The following is a 16,108-nucleotide window of genomic DNA, read 5'->3' as shown; positions in this document are numbered from 1 at the left end:
TTTTAGTTTGTATAAGTGACATATTAGAGTTATAGATATAGTGGTGGAATTTGAGGTTTGAAGTTTTTAACCTGGGATCATATGCTTTGTAAACATCTGATTCAAAAATGATTTTGTGCTATCTGATAAATTGCCTACTTCACAATATTGGAATATGTGGGAGAGATATATGTTGAGTTGAAAGACGCACCTTCTCACCTAGTCATGTGTGAAAATTATTGAACCTTGGTGACTATGGAGTGACACATGACAAAGCCAAAACATTATACATTATTATTTAATTGGGAGTGACCATTGAGCTCCACAGATCTCATCCAGCTGCTAATTTCATTCCGGTCAGTGCTACAAACTGTAGCACTGGGACTCTCTTCCTCAGAGAACACTTCCATTCTCTTCCTTCCCATCAGGACATCTGATCCCAAGATCCAATCCACTTCCTCCTTTTGCCAAAGTGTGGCCTAAGATATAAGTGGACATATTTCTTCTTACTAATTTTAAGAATTAATAAGTAATCTCATACTAGGAAACACACATACACATATTTTATCTAGAAATTAAGATTTGTATAGTATTTTCAAACGCTATTGAAAACAAAATAAGGGAATGACTCAAATGTCTGAGGGAGGTGGAAAATAGAGGACAGTGGGGAGTGTTCTGATCCTGGGATGATGGAAATCTGATGTTGGGGACCACAGCATCATAGGCAAGTAAGATGCCATCTGGTGCTCTGAGATATTGTGACATATCATGATCCAGTAATTGACATTGTCAGGTATAACTTTATATTATCTAAGAATTTTTTTTTTAATTTAACATAGTAGAATTAAGTAGTCATGCAGGTCACATTTGGCCATTTAATGTATTACTTTAGCTTGATGCTCAAAAGAATACTTCCATAAAGAAGGAATTTCAGATGCAAGTGGTTCATTTGAATTCTTTTTTTTCTTTTTTTTTATTGGTTGTTCAAAACATTACAAAGCTCTTGACATATCATATTTCATACATTAGATTCAAGTGGGTTATGAACTCCCATTTTTACCCCAAATATAGATTGCAGAATCACGTTGGTTACACATCCACAATTTTACATAGTGCCCTATTAGTAACTGTGGTATTCCGCTACCTTTCCTATCCTCTACTATCCCCACTTCCCTCCCCTCCCATCTTCTCTCTCTACCCCATCTACTGTAATTCATTTGAATTCTTAAGAGACTGCCATCAAATCAGGAAAGGACCATAAGTGTTAATTTTGTAAATTAAATACTTCAATGATTAATCAATGGTAGTATTCAATTAATTTAATGAATAACTTTAGTAATAAATTAAACATTAGGAAAAAAGGTAAGGTTTGATTTTAGAAAGGAAATATTATCACAAGTCATCAAACTCTCATCATGTGAATGTGAAAGAACCTCACACTGGTAAATTATAGAGAAGCAAAAGTCATCTGAACACATTTCTGGTATCTGAATTTCTTGAATTTACTTTTGAGACTAGTATAATCCAAATCCTTCACTGTCCTTCATTTTCTGATCCTATCATTGGAAACGTGGACCTTCGAGGTAATCTGAGAATTGATAAGGGAAGTACACAATCCATAAGCACTACAACGAATACGCCAATAGTGTTCATCACTCAGACTGTGGCATGTGGAGAGTGAGAGAAAACTATTGATATTAAGTCAGGGCAGCATTCATAAGCAGAGTCCTGAACAAGTGAACCACCTCACAATTTTGCTGTAAGAATTTTGCCCCACTCAATGAAATGAGCCTAGAAGGTATTTTTAAATCCAAAAAGAAGGTAAAATTGTTATGTAGACATTAAAATATTTTGTTCTAACAGTTTATTAAAGTAAATAATATACAACTATTTCATTTATTTGATAGTCATGTGTGGAAATTAAGCCTGGCAGATTTTCCAAAATGTTTGAATTGCATTCACTGCAACAGTCCTGCTCATACCCCTTTGCTGAGCTGAGCATTTTATCATGAACTTCACCTTGACCTGCTCCTTCAAACTTAATATACTAAAGAAGCAAACCAAAGGTCCGATCATAAAGTGTACGGTCCACACAAAGGAGGAGAATCAGTCTTCTGAATCACTAAATGCAGTTTCCTATGAAGTAGATGCTGCCCTGTTAATACATCATTGAAAGGGTAATTGCTATATTAAATTTTTCTTTAACATAGCAACTGTATTTTTCATTTCTTACAATATTTGTTAAGATAAATAAAAATATGAATGATAATTTAAAAATACTAAAAGATGAGGTTGGAAACTTTCATGGTAGGTATGGGAGCCTGTCTAATTTTTATTACACTAGAAATCGAAAACTTTGGAGGTATAGTGCTACTTTGGAATGTCGAACTAATTCTCATTACTTGCCACCTGTGCTTGAAAGTTCTCAGGGTAAATTACTTCCTTTGATTTTCCAGAGAATACGAGAGGCAATAAAAAGCACTGTATTTTATGTAGGGTGGTTTCTGAGAGCGGCCTCAGGGAATTGGTTCTAGGACCATTACAATGCAATTGCTGTGTAAATAGTTATACTGATTGTTTAGGGAAAAATGATCGGGAAGAATTATCTGTACTCATTCTGTACTTGTGTACTTTTCCCCATGTTTCTTCCCCAAGGCCATGTGAGTCTGCAGGTAGACCCCAGAGACAGAAGGAGAGCCACGTCTACTTCAGTTGACATTACCAACCTACCAAAGGCTGTGTGTTTTTGTGTTCCCCTTAGAGTTTCTGAGTGATTCCCTCACACAAAGTTGATTGTGAAGCTCAGAATGTTCTCATTCTTATTAAAATATATACTGTTCAGCAGTAAATAAGAGTTTTCTCACTACTGTGTCGGAGTATAATATTGTAGTATTTATATAAGACACATAGCTAAAAGTTGCCAACACGTTCTTTTAAATAAGTATATTTACATTAATTATTTATATTTAGGGATAGAATTATTGTGTAAAAAAATTTCAGCAGTAGCATCTGCAAAACATTCCTTTGATTTGTAAATAAATACTCAGTGACTACCTGCTATCTATAATAGAAGAGCCATATATGTCAATCTTTGCAGATTAAGCAAGGTTTCAAAGAAAATACCTTTCACAGACAAAGAGAGGGTAAAACTACCCAGAAAAATATCTGCAAACAAAGAACAAAGTTGGAGAGCATAGGAGAAGAGAGATCAAATTTATGGATAACTAAGAACTAGCTTAAGAAAGAGGTCTTACTAAGGAATTTGGACTCAATCTTAACAGAGAAACACCTAGAAGAGTTTGAGACATGAGGAAGAAATGGTTGGAGGTGTACAAAACTAGTAGCATACCATACAATTGGGCAAAACTCAGAAGCTAAATTTTCAAAAATCTCTCCTCCAGTGATTGTCTCCCTCTCTATGAGGTTCTTCAGAAAACTGTGCATGGAAGATAAAGTCAGAGGAAAATACTGTTGCAAAATGAGAGGGACAATTGTAATGGGTCCGTAGGACTCTACAATGTTCAGTATGACTGAAAGTGAAGTTTCAAGGAGGGATAAAGTTGAAGAAATGATTAGGATTACATGATCAAGACATTTGGCCTAAGTATAATTTATAATGTGGAAGGCTACCCTAGCTGAAGCACAGATTTCATTGATGGGTGGGACCAACACTGAAGCAATTGACATTTATTTTTTCCTCTGAGTGATTTAGAAGAATAACTTTCAAAGTTTGTATATAAGTGTTTGTAATGTGTGTGTTTTGATGCTGGAATTGAATCCAGGTCCTTGTAGACCTGCTGGTCAGGCAATCTACCACTGAGTTAGATATCCAGACCCAGACATTTTTCAAAGTATAAAATTTTATAGAAAAAAAAAAAAGAGACACAAACTTATTATTCACATCAGACTGATAACCTCTGGACTCCAGAGTCTGAAATGAGGATAAAAGCATTGGGGGAATCCCACATGGGTTCACCACTTACCCCTTATTCCACTGTAGGTCATGCGTCTGCTGCAGATTTGAAAGGCTCTATTGGCTGTAAATGGAACAGAAGAAATATTCATACTGTGTAAATGCCCATTGTGAGAATTGGGACACCATAAATCTTCACTCTTAATCCTGGGTAAAAGTCAGTATTTTCCATATTACTGCTACTTCCCTGGTTGCTCAAAATTATTTTAGTCTGATAGGTGTTTTTTGTTTGTTTGTTTTAATAGTTGAAATTATAAAATGCTCATATACAATAATAAAATATCTTTTTTTTTTACTACAGCATATCTAAGAGCCAGTACAGACACATAGCAGATTAAAATAATTCTGAAAAAAATATGATTGGTTAACAGATGTATGAAGATAATAAAGTTGAAGTTTAAAAAGTACCTTATTTAGGCATTAACTCTCTCACATAGGAGAAGCTATTGTAATGGTTTTAGGGTTCCTTCTTATCTCCATTACTGGTTTTCAGTGAATGTTAAATTGAACACATTACCTGGGGGAAATTTGTAACCCTCATGCACATGTATAGTAACCTTTGATTTAGCAATTTGAATTCTGTGCAATAAGGGACAATATAACCTTAACCAAAATCAGTTCCTTCTGATTTTCCAGGTCTTTTCTAAAACATCAGAGGACTTAATCCTATTCCAAAATAATTGTGCTTCAGAATTAAACTAATTGTTAACACATAATAATTCATAAAATACCTTAATCTACATAATCCTTTCAATTCTTTAAGGTGACATTGATTTTTAGAATATTTTAAAGGTAAAGGTTGAAAGGAAGTTATTATGGCCAGTATGTACATTTAAAATAGTCTTTGATATGAATAGGACATTTTAAAGAGCTCTGAGTTATTATTTCTCCCAATGGTATATGACCCTCATGTACATGTGCTGAGTGTCTGTGCGTGCACGCGCATACACACACACACACACACACACACACACACACACACTTCATTAAGGTTTTGTTTGATTTTTTTGCTAGAGTATATATTTAATCATAACAGTTAAAATAATATAAATTTTATAAACAAAATCTCTCAAAGAAAAATTAAATCGTTATTCTTTTTATGCTATTTTTTTCAACTATTTCACATCAAGAAAAGTTACCAAAAATCCAGAGATATTTTGAAAATATTAAGTGAATACTTTCTGATACTTCTTCCACAGAAGTAGAAAAAAAATGAATATTCTGTGATGTAGTTATAATACCACTCATATAGATATTAGCATTTTTTACAATACCTTTTAATCTTTTTTTTTCTCTAAGTGTGTGACTCACAGTTCAGAAAAAGACAGCTATTCTAGGAAATTTTATGTTCTTTTTTAGATAAATGATTTCTTTCTTTATTTCTTTCTTTTCTTTTTTCTTTCTTTTTTTTTTTGCTTTTAGGCGAATGAAGAAATTTGCATTTATTGCAAAACAAACTCAGGCATTTAGGGAAACTATCCATCAGGTAATTTTTTAAAATCCTCAAGCATTTCAATATAGCCCTCAAGTAAACATTTCACAACAAAATATTAACTCAAGTTATCATGCAGTATATTATGTAGATATAATAATAAAATTTCCTGCTTTTTATTCGTTTCTTGTAATACAAGGACATTATAAAGTGAAAATTACCACATACTCTATTGCCTATATTTGCAATTCAAAATATGTGAAAACAAAATTGCATAGACTCAAAAATTCTTTGCTGTTTTTTATACTTTTCTTCTTGCTTTATTATTTTAAGTTTTTAATTCTGTTCTTATTCTGTGACTTTTGACACATTTTACTTTTTCAGGGTTAATTTTTTTATTATTAATATCTGGCTCAAATTTTTCTCATTGTAATATTTTAGTTTGCCTTCCCTCACATTATGGATTTTGGTTGTCATGAATATTTTTATTAATTCAAAGTATTAGTATCTGAAACTCTCATATATTAAATGGTAATAGTAATTGTTGTGCTTAAAACATTGTTCTGTCATTAGACAATATAGCTTATTGAAGAAATAGTAAGCTATAAAATTTCACATATAGAGATTTTGAAGTACTGAAGCATTGTGATCAAGCAGGTCATATATCAAGAGACTTTGTATCTTGAGAATCTCTGTTGATCTGCTGTTACTGAATACCTGAGATAATCAACTTTTAAAGAAAGGGTTTACTTTGATTCACACATTAGTAGGCTTCATTCAATGACCTGTTGAACCCATTACTTTGGATCTATGTTGAGGCAATACATCATGACAAGAGTGGGTAGCAGAATAAGCTCCTCACCATATGGCCATCTAGGAAGTATCAGAAAGGGAAGGGTTTAGAGTGCCACCATCTCCTTTGAGGATGTGGCCCCCATAACCTATAATCTCCTAATTGGACCCCACCCTTCCAAGTTTTACTACCTCCCAACATTGCCCTGGGCTGCATATCAAGCCTGTAACACAAACACCTTTGGGAAAGACTTCTCCAACCTATAGCAAAATCCATCAGGTTTTTCCCTTTCTATTTTAAATTTTCCTGGATGCAACACTAAACTGTTTCTTCCCTCCTAAATTTAATAGTTGCAAGAACTTTGAAAGTCCCCAAAGCAACATAACTCCATTTTCTTCATCTCTAAGTACTTATGTGAATGATATCTTTCTTAAACGAGTATTGAAAGTTTAAACAATAAAACCTATACAGCATGTTTCACAGTGAATGACACATGATGAGCCTTTCATAATAACTATAGTCACATCATTCCCATGCTGCTGGGTTGTTCCGACCACTGTGGGTCTTGAGTCTTGAGCAACAACTGCACCCTGCGCTGTACTACCATCCTCACGAGATCAAAGTGGCACTGTGTTTTCAAGAATTCATGATCAACCAGTCAGTAAATTTATTGTCTGCTACATGATAGTCCTTCTTAGTCTCTGTTTTCTTAGAGGTCTTTGTCGTCCTGGCTTGTAGTGGAAAAGATTGACATTGAACAAGAAGTGATAAATTTAATGGTGCGCAGCAGAGGGAGTTGGGATGGCAAAGAAGTACATAAATTAGATTAAGGAGTTCTGGGTGATGCTTGGAGAAATTTACCTTTCACCTGAGAATTTCTATGTCCTGAGTGGCTAATTAGTCACACAATGGAGCAATATTGAACTGCACATGTGAAAGCCCTGAAACAGGACAGAGTTTCGGGGCAGGAGAGTTGTATACAGAAGTAAAGTCATCATGCAAGAATAATGAGGAACCTAGTACTTCATGTTAGATTCAGTACTTAACATCAGTTAGCTGGGAAACAAATTTGCCATGTAACAACACATACTAACAATACATCGCTGCCTTATAAGAGCAAAGCATTATGGCAGCTTCTGTGAGGTATAGATGATTAATCAACAAGTACTTATATGTCATGTATGAAATAAATAAATAAAAAGAAGTGCTTATTTGTATGTCAGATGTTTGGAGGGTTCAATCAAGTGTCTGGGAGTTGGTTCTGCTCTTTTCCTTCTTTGTTCTTCTGTAAAAAAAAAAAAAAAAAAAAAAAAAAAAAACAGGTCACCCAAAAATATATATTTTGGTAGATTGCAAAGGCAAAATTGAAAATGCCCAAATGTGCAATTGTATTTTAGCCTCTGTGTTTGGGAACAACTGTGGAGTTTCACTGATCAAAACATCTCATATGTCAGAGGCCACAGCCAAGAAAGAGTGCAAAACATCCAGTCCCTAGGAATGAATACTTGAAAGTAACATTGCCACAGGACTGGACACAGGCAATAATGAATTGTGACTGATACGGCCATAATGCTCGGCCATGAAAAGTCTTCAACAGGTTTCATGCAAAGTAACATCATCCATTTTATAATCACTTTGGCATCCTTTTGTAGGATCATTATTAGGAGACTTGTGGCCTAGAGGAGGGGCTTTGGGAATTCAGAGTAATGATGAATTGAGTAATAATGGAGATACACAGTCAATAGAACTCTGAGAGAAGCTGGGATTAAGTACAACACTGCTGTTTCTAAACTGAGCAACTGTGTAAAACAAGATGTACACTGGAGAGGGAGTATACAGCATAGCTATTTAATTATTGTCATAAAACTAACTGTGTAGAGGTCATTGAATAGTTGCTATGTTTAATGTAAAAACTGAGTTTGTTTTCTCACTTTAATTGCAATGTGAAATAAACACTATGTATTTGTTAGTAGTTAAAATGACTTTTTTGTAATCTCTCTCACACACACACACACACACACACAGAGAGAGAGAGACAGAGAGAGAGAGAAAGAGAGAAAGAGAAAGCATACCCCATCTTATAGTCATATACAATAGGACTTAGCTAGTATAGACAGACAAGGACTATTAAGGATATAAAACGATGAGGTGTGCTTCCAACAGCTTCTCCCTATTGTATAGGATGCTATGCGATTGTCTGTTCACATCAGGATGAGTTCTATCCCATATCCCAGGAGACATGGTTTCTAATATAAATAAATTTCTGATAGGCATGTTTCTTCACCAGGAAAACTGAGATATTAAATTACCCCAAATTATTTGGATAAACACAATTCAGGTTCCAGCTGGGACTTCACGCATGTAAACTATCCTACATAGGTTTGTTCAAGCATTACACTGTACACATTCTCTCTCTGAGCAATTCAGATTCTCTTTTTCAAACTCTTATAATAATAATATTGTATGCAGTTTGTAGCTAAATCAAGATAATTTAACAAAGAAAGAAAGAGTATGCACCTCAAGGTAATTTGTTTATATGTTGGTAATTTAATGAGCACAACCATTTTCCAAAGGTTGTCATCTTCTTTTGAGTCAAATATAAGCCATCATTCCTAAAAGTGTGAATTTGCTTGAATTTTTAATATTATGCTCAGGAGAAATGAAAACATTAAATGATTGATTCACACTAATAAGTTCATTTAAATATTAGAAATTATTCTAGATGTGAGGGATAATTTTACCTCAAAAATGAAGATGTGCACATACTTACATATTAGTTTGGCAGTTATTTAATAAAGTACTTTTGCTCTGTTCATGGACTAGCCTCCAGCCCACCTGCAGGAGAATGGAAATATCGTTTGCTTCTTAGATTGAACAGATATCTATCTACCTATGGGGCTATCTCAGTAAACTTATTTATTTTTATCTGTAGAGTACTAACTATCCATTGAGGAAGCAACTGGCAATTTTGTGTTTGAATGTTAAAAGAAAATAACTAGAGTTGATTCCTATAGAGAACTGATATATTAATAATAATTGGGACTGACTTATATTACACTGAAAAAACAACACCAGTATGCAAAACAAAATTAAAAAAAAACTTTTTCTATGGTTTGAATGCATGTGTCTCTTCAAAATTTTTATATTAGGGAGTGAGGATGTCACTCAGTAGTACAGCGCTTGCATGGCCCTGGGTTCAATTCCAATTACAAAAATCCCAAGTACTTATATACTGGGAACCTCACACTGAATGTGACAGTAAGGGGTGGGGCTTTGTGGGAATGATATAGTCATGAGCACTCTGTTTTCAGGAAAAGGATAAGTGAACTTTTAAATGAGGTTCAGGGCACCATCCTTGATCTTAATATACCAGATTTTGATAGATAATCTCATTGTTAATAAATCATCCAGTATCAAGTATATTGTTGTAGCATCAGGAACTGGCAAAAACACTCTTATTCTAAGAAAGCTATACCAACAATACAAATTTTATCTTTTTTTGTGTGTTATTCAGATGATATGTAAAATTTCTCAAAATAAATTTGAGAATAAGGATTTGATACCTAGTACTGAGAACTTTAATCAGCCAATCTAATGATAATGTTTCTCTGTTCTATGAACTACATACAGCTCAGACATACGCATTGATCTGAAAAGTGCATAATAACTATGCCTTAAATACATATTGTTCAGTGCAGATCTTTAAGTCCATTTTAGTCTGACTCCTTTTATAGTTATCTTATTTAGCAAAAGAATCTGAATTTTGTTCTATATTCTTGCCTCATTCTCAACTTACATTTCAGTCTTCTAAAATCTTCTCTTAAAAAATTCTGGAGAGTATTTCTTCATTTTGCTTCCTACTATTACTAACTCTCACAATTCCTTCTCATTTGGATTACTAAGGTATCTTCCAAATGGAGCTTCTTGATTTATTATACACATGTTTATTATTTATCAATTAGGACTCATGACCAGTGATAGACAAGAGAATACAAAAACAGAACAGGTACAGATGCCTCTTCTCAAGAAGTCTTCTGTCAAATGAAATGGACAAATCTGGAATTGGGTACAATTTCCAGTGTTAGTAGAAATCGGAGCCTTATGAAGACATTGTTGTATACTTGTCCTTTGTGTATTCCACATCATCAAGCACATTAATGATGCTTCTAAAATGTGAATAGGGTCCTGTCATCAGTCTGTCTTGTTGTGCTAATTTATGGTGTCCAACTTTCTGGAAGACAGTCTCTCTTTAGGATAGAAGTTTCTTAGTGTTCTGATCTCTGCTTGAAGTTTAACATTATCTCCTGCTTTGTCCCCAGTTTTTGATGGCTTTGCCATATTCCATGACTTTATGCACAAATCTTGAATTTTTATCCAGAATCACCTCACCATTTTGTTGTTGTGGTTCTTTAGTGCAGAGAATAATAGGCATACCTCCAGCAAAGCACAACATATTGCAATTTAGTCCGGTGACAATATGAACTCTGAACTCTTGCTCCAGACTACAGTTTGGGCATTTGAATTACCTCAATAAGTAATCATAAATATATGGGTAAGTATAATATTATCTAAGGGGCTGAACAACAAAAACATTCATCTAATTCTGTGATCTCTTGATATTTTTATCTATATCACATTCAAATTTATGGTTATAAACTTAATGTATGATATGTATTATTATATAGGTTATAGCTGAGTCCTTTGTATTCCTCTTATTTATGAAAATAATTTTATTTTAGTTCTGTGCCTTTGCCTCTTTCTCAACTTTGCCATTCAGTCTTTAAAAGCAACCCTTAAATAATTATGGAAGGTGTTTCCTCATTCTGTTTCCTACTATTGCTAACATCAGCAATCTCTTCTTATTTAGATTGCTGCAGTATCTTCCAAATGGGACTTTTGTTTTAATGAAAATATAATTAAGTAAATCTTAAGGCCTACAGTTGTTCCATAGTGTCATATGTGGGATTGGATCCAAGACCCCTGCAGTTACACTGACAGACGCTTAAGTTCCTTGTATAAATGGTGCAACATTTGCACACACATACACATATCTTTCTGTATATTTAAAACCTTCTCTACATTACTTATAATACCTATTACAATGTAGATGTTATTTAAATCATTCGTATGCTTTATTGCTCAGGGAATAATGATAAGAAAAAAAGTTTGTTCATGTTCAATACAGATGCAATATTTAAAAATATTTTCATGTTTTATTGGTTGAATCTATCAATATGGGATTCATGAATATAGAAATCTAATCATGATCAATTTCATATAAATGGAGAACAAATGAAAAATATAAAGATAAATACAAAACAATGTCTTTTAAAAATTATTTTCTAATAATTTTCTACCAAATGTGACTATTCAGCTCACTCTATCATGAAGAAAAGAGAAACAGATTCAATATTTAGAATATTAATATTTGCTATAAATTAATTTTGTGGGGAGGAGAAAGTAGAGGCAGGAGATGATACATGTACTTTGGCTTCTTTTCTAAGTGGAAGGATAATGTAAAATGGAAATAGGATGTTATGGGAAGGTTTAGATTACTGTTTAAATAGAAGATCCATCAAAACAAGGGGAATGATGTATGCTTGTGAGTATTGCTGGTTACACATTAGTCAAGTGTCAAATACCAGTGATTCATCTTATGGGAGATATTTACCTGTATCCTTCCTAAAAGCATTTTTATTGTAATTTTTAATGTGTTCTATGCAATAAGTTGTAAACCACATAGATTATTCTTTCAAGTGTTTTTTACTCTGTGTAGCAAAATATCTTGTTTTATTGCTCATAAAGGAGTTGGCATGTTGTTTAATTTACCTTCATATATGAGAGTTCCTTCCATTTCCCTAAAGAGAAATTTTTCTTTTGAGCATGAAAAAGCTGAGGCTTGAAATTTGAAGGGAATCAATAAAGAAGGCATCAGAGATTTTTTTCTCTATTTTTGTTCAACATTTGAGTTTTTCATTAGTATTAATGCAACTTTAGTTTTCTATATTATTGATGGATTGGATTATTGGGTAGTCTGCATGGAAGGCACACTTGATGCTTGATACTATGCAAAAGTGAATTTGTTCAATAACCGGAGTCCCTTCATTATAGCCAGCTTTGTGTCCACTTTCTCCGTTTGTGGTAGTGGACAGCTTTGTAAATCCATCTTACAGTGGAAAAAATTAAGAGTCTGGGCAGACTTTTTCCTTCACTCTTCCCACAAATGTACTCTAGCCCATTGGGATTTTCAAATATTTACCAATTCTAACAATAGATCTTCCTCAGATAAATAAGCTATGGGAATATTTTTTACTTATAGAGGAGAAAAGATTGAAAACAGTACTGCATTGTTATGAAGAAGAAATGGTGACTCAGAAACACATTATGTTTTTTGAATAATCTGTAAATTATTTCCCTTGGCTTGTTCTAAATGAGTTTCTGACTCTCTCCTGTATTTTCAGAAAGAAGCCAAGCATTTTCAATAAAATACCATTTATAATTATGCTAAAAATATAGTTCTCTGATGTGAGGTTATGAAAATAATTATCTTTTATTATATACATTTCTATAATGTGCTTTCTCCCTTAGCACTCTTCAATGCATCTCTTACAACTACAATATTGAAACTTCTGTGATTCAAAGTGTGGCTGTTTTTTTTTGTTTTCATCTTTACTTGTAGCTTTTAAGCTCATAAAATATTTAATCATGTTTCTAAATGCTCAATTATATATATACATATATAATTATATATTTACATATGTATATATAATTTCATATAATTACTCAAAGAAATATAATGTTAGATATTTTCACTGTCAAAAACAAAGAAGTTTTACTGTCCATATATATTTTGATACATTATTAATATATAAATGCATTTAAATTCTACAGTGTATATTTTATAATTTCTTAAAGTGCATTCTATAGAAAAAATTGCCCAGTTAAACAATGTTAGTTAAATTTCTTTGATGAAAATATTCTCAGATTTCATTGCCCAAATGAACTTGAAGAAGCTGATTTACTTAATCTGGAGTTGCACGCAGGAACAGTGGTCCATGGAAATAAAAGTCTGGTTTACGATCCCTTATTATGGAAATATTGGACTGAATTCCAAATTTTGAAACTATTCAGAAATTTTTCCAAAAAATTCCTCTTACTTTTGTTTGATTATTCTCTGTCTTCCTTATTTTAGACTAATATCCATCAAGTTCAACAAATTGAGATTATAACTTAGTGACAGGAATTAGCCCATCCCAAACCAAGATTCCTTGGTCCAAGTTCCCCAGAGAAGACAGACCCCTGTGCTTGCGCCATCCAGGAGATAACTGCTTTGTACCATGGCAGCTTTACAGTTGGAAATTTTAGAGTAATTTACAAATTCTCATGTCAGTATGTTTCCCTCACTTTTCCCAGTTACCTGACTCCAATATCATGACACCCATACAGTAAAAGGGAAAAGAATCATTTTTTAAATGTTTTATTCTCTTTTAATATATTTCTTTCACAAAAGTTAGATTCATCCCATTTCTGCTGTAGACCAGCTACTCTACTCTTTGATCTAGAGATGCAGCAAGGAGTCAGACCAAACTGAAGTCTCACCTTAAGTTGAAGGAAGCAGAGTAAAAAGAGCATAGGTAACAGATTTATCTGTGAAGGAAATGAGTGAGGTCTATAGAGAAAATTTGAGAAGGGTTTTAGAAAAGATGTCTAAACCAATGATACTTGGACAACAAGAATAGGGCAATTATTAAACCACCTGGTGGAAGAATTTTCTAAATAGAAGAACAGAAATTGTTAAGCCAGAGGCATGAAGGGCATGGCATTTTCCAGAGACAGAAAGAGACAGAGAAATAAAGATAATCCTGATTCACTGATTAAAAAAAAATAGATTCATGTTTACATCATCTAAGTTCTTGTTCTATAGTATTACTTGCATTTAACATTTAACATTTGCTTTTCACTTTAAACAATTTCAGTTAGGTGTATTTTTTATATTTGATGTCAGAAGTAGAATAGTAACTTTTTTGAAAGATATTACAGATATACTGGGAATAATTATACCCTGACAGAGGCACCAAATGATAGCTACTGTGTTTTTATGGTCTTTGATAATAAAGTAGGGAACATCAGATCTCTGTTCGGGAAATGAATGCAAGGCAGAGGCACATTTAAACATTAACTGATGTGATACAGCAATCTGTAAAATTGGGAGTTCATAACTCACTTGAATCAAACTGTGAAATATGATATATTAAGAACTATGTAATGTTTTGAACGACCAACAATAAAAAAATAAAAATAAAAAAAATAAACATTTTACTTTCATCTGAGTTCCCTACAATTCAAGGGGAATATCAGGTTTCCTCGGGGCTAATAAGTAGGTCTCCATGCAGCTTACTATCCCACAAGTGAAGATAAATAATTATTTATTATTCAAAAAATTGGTTTTCTGATATTAGTTGTTCTATAAAGTAGTCCTGTCAAAAGATATTTCAGAAATACTATCATCTTTAAAATATAAAAATATACTAGGCACACTGAGGAATATTTTATCGACATTTTTTATTGATTAATCATTGATAAGAAGGCTAATTATTTTCGGTTCATAATTTTTAATAGAGTACCACAGATGCATTATGAATGATGTACTCATCAAAATCAAGTATATTTTTGCCACGTTTCTTAGTTGGAGAAAATCTGATTTTGCGACAGCGTTAGGTTTTATTCATGGTTCATACTCATATTATCATTGCTATAATAAATACCATAGGCATTGTTGAAGTTTTTAACTGAATTTTTGATAGATTGAAAATAATAGAAATTTTCAATATTGACAGAATTATATTTCTATCTGTAAGTTCATAAATTGAGTGAAAAAGCCAGCTATTAGAAAAAAATGATTTTCTGTTTGAAGAACTGATAGACAACTGACCTCATGGAATTGTTTCTGAAGTTCTTCTGCTAATGAAGACAAATCAGTATCAACTGACTCATTTTGATACCTGAACATGAAAACTTGAAATTAAAAACAGGCAAATTTGATTGGGATGTAGATTTATTTGATCTAAGTAAAAAAGTTATACACAAGAGTTGACTTGAAATATACCTTCTGTAAATACATTAAAACCATTTGGGCAGACAATATTTTTCCTTTCAAGTAAGTACAAATTGTTCAATCTGAACCTTGGGGCTTTACATAATCAGTGATGCTGTGGTTCTCACAATGGATGAGTAAGCATCAAAAAACTTTGTGCAATTGCACTTTATTATCAACGTTTTAAGATACTAAAATTCACTAGTTTATTTTTCACTGAATACTCATCTTCATTTTCAATTTATTTAAAGAGCCCAATGTAATTTTTTTCAGTATTAAAACTATAAAATATTTTTACTGAAATCACACAGAGCACAACACAATCTCTATCATGATTATTAGATTAATTCCTATAAGCCCTACAGGATGACCATTTACCATCTGCTTCCTAGGCATTTGTGTATTTCATGTGCATGTCATTTCCAATTTCCTCCCATTTCCAAGGCCTCTTCTGAAAGATTGTTGCCAGGGGACAGTTTACAGCAAGTAGGTTGGCCTGCTAACTGGCTCAGGGACACAGAAGTGTTGAATACTTCAACCCTCATCACAAGAGACCTGCAGATGAGCTATCTTCAGCATTCTATGTCCAAGTGCACTTAATTTTATCAGCAAGCACCCTGTATGTTCCATTTTTGCTGATCAGGAAAGCGTTCTCATGATATAAGTGTCTACCACCAAAAAACAAGGCCTGGAATATGATGATGCTTAAATACAGAAGTGCATCTTGTCTATTCATGCTTCACTAACTTGACTGCAGGATTAAGAGGACTGATTCATCCTTCCACTGGACTTGAAATAGAAATAAACTTTTACTTAGCTCCTCTCTTCCCCATGTAC

At 33.1% G+C, this 16,108-nt stretch overlaps 1 protein-coding gene across 9 annotated transcripts in view; it reads left to right on the top strand.

The window, feature by feature from the left end:
- Positions 1-16,108, top strand: part of Sntg1 (syntrophin gamma 1) — an 800,188-nt gene that overhangs the window by 734,741 nt on the left and 49,339 nt on the right. The gene's annotated exons all lie outside the window — the stretch shown is intronic.

This window comes from Ictidomys tridecemlineatus, chromosome 7, assembly GCF_052094955.1.
Source record: "Ictidomys tridecemlineatus isolate mIctTri1 chromosome 7, mIctTri1.hap1, whole genome shotgun sequence".
NCBI lineage: Eukaryota > Metazoa > Chordata > Mammalia > Rodentia > Sciuridae > Ictidomys > Ictidomys tridecemlineatus.
This window is presented reverse-complemented; position numbering and strand designations above follow the sequence as displayed.